Genomic DNA, 1,814 nt, shown 5'->3' with positions numbered 1-1,814 from the left:
GGCAAATGTGTGTGCCGAGTGAAAGAGAAGTTTTGAGCCTCCCTGCCTTTCTAGTCCCAGGACTCCAGGTGAGCCTGGGGATTCCAAGAGACCAGGGTCATGCTTCTCCACCCCATGAGCTCTGAGTTGGCTTCAGGCCTTGTTTCCCGGTACCAGACCTTCAACCCTTGGGTCTGGATTTCTTGGCCTGGGTTATAGTCTGAACTTGTCACAGCCCCAACTTGTTGCCATCCACTCCGTGAGCTTGTGGGGGTCCCGGGTGGAGCAGTGGCTTTTGGCTTTGAGATTTCCAGAGCACCTTCCGAACCCAGGGCTGGGCCTTTTCGCCCCAGGGAGGAAGGAGTTATACCGACCAGACCAGGCTCCGACTCCCCCGCTGGTGGTCTTTAAAGGTGTTTGAAGGCCAAGAGGTCCGCTGCTGCTTGCATAAAAAGTGTTCCCCCTTTTCCTTTTTTTCCACAAATTAAGAAGTTCAAGGATGGCCTTGCACACCCAGTATACCCTGACCCCCAGAAAGCTCCTCTGGGTTTCTTTCTGGGGTGCCATGGACGACAGTCCCGGGGATTGAAGTCAGACAGGCAGCCCCTAGTTCCAGCCCGCGGGTCACCGCCGCGCCCCTGCCCGTGGGTCCTCTGCGCCCCTCACTTTTCTCACCTTTGCAATGGGCCTGGCATCTTCCCCTGCCCCTAGGATCTGGGGCCGTGGGTTCCCAGCTCACCCTGCAGCGCGCGGTGTGTGTGGGGGGGGGTGCTTTCCATTCACGCGGGATAGAGGAATGGCGGGGCGGGATCGAGTGTCTCCATCAGCCCAAGCTCCAGGGCCTCCTGGCTCCTCCGACTTCGGCAATTTAGGGTCGAGGCAAATTTAGAGGAACATAATTGCCGTAATGAGCAACGGTTCGCGTTCTGCAGACGAGCGACGGCTCCAGCGAGGCGGTAGCTGCAGGCGAGGCGGGTGCGCCTCCCCGCCCCCCACCCCCTGCACCTTCGCGGGGCGCGCGCACGGGGCCCACCGCCCTGAGACCCCGGCCCCGCCGCCCGAGCCTTGGGCTGCCCGCCCTGGATTCCCCTCCGCCTTGCTGCCCCTTGGCTTTGCCACTTTGATTTCTTCCCATCTAGCCCTTTCTTTGTCCCCCCTCCCCCTTTCCCTTTCGGATTCCCCTTTCTCCAACTCGTGTGTACACAGAAAGTGCTCAATAAATGCGTGCCGCCTTTGGTAGGGTGATGATCCTGAGCCACATTCGGCCGGGTGTTGGCCCCTTACGGCTCTGGCCACCGCTTCTGGCTCTCTCCACCCTCCCCCACTGCTCCCTAATTTCCCCGATTTGGGGTGGGTCGGGTCTGTCACCGATCGATTTTCTGATCGGGAAAGAATCGCTGCGTCGGTGACGCCCGGGGGCTCCCCCTGCGTGCGGGCGACTGCGGTGGAGGACGGAACAATCCTTGGGGCCTACTGTGCGCTATCACCGGGCGTCCCCAACCCTGAAGAGGCCGCGGGAGATGGCGTGGCCTTCCCCAGGTCAGAATCGATTAGGGGCCGAGGGGTTGGAACCGGCTCCACTCCGGAGCCTCGCGTGGCCGGCGCGCCTGGGGCCGGGAGCTGCGGGTGCGTGCGGTGCCCGTGTCCCCACCGAGGAATGGGGGCCTTGGGTGTGAGTTTAACTCCTCGGAGCCCCGACCTCGAGCGAGCGCTGCCCCTTGGCAGTGATAGGGGTCCCGAGGTCCCCCAATCCCCGCCCGGCCGACGCCCGCGTTTTGTTGGGTCCGACACGGAGTCAGTTTGCAAACCCCGCTCTGACCACGCCGCGAGCCCAG

Source organism: Dipodomys ordii, unplaced genomic scaffold (genome assembly GCF_000151885.1).
Source record: "Dipodomys ordii isolate 6190 unplaced genomic scaffold, Dord_2.0 Scaffold71, whole genome shotgun sequence".
Lineage (NCBI taxonomy): Eukaryota > Metazoa > Chordata > Mammalia > Rodentia > Heteromyidae > Dipodomys > Dipodomys ordii.
This window is presented reverse-complemented; position numbering follows the sequence as displayed.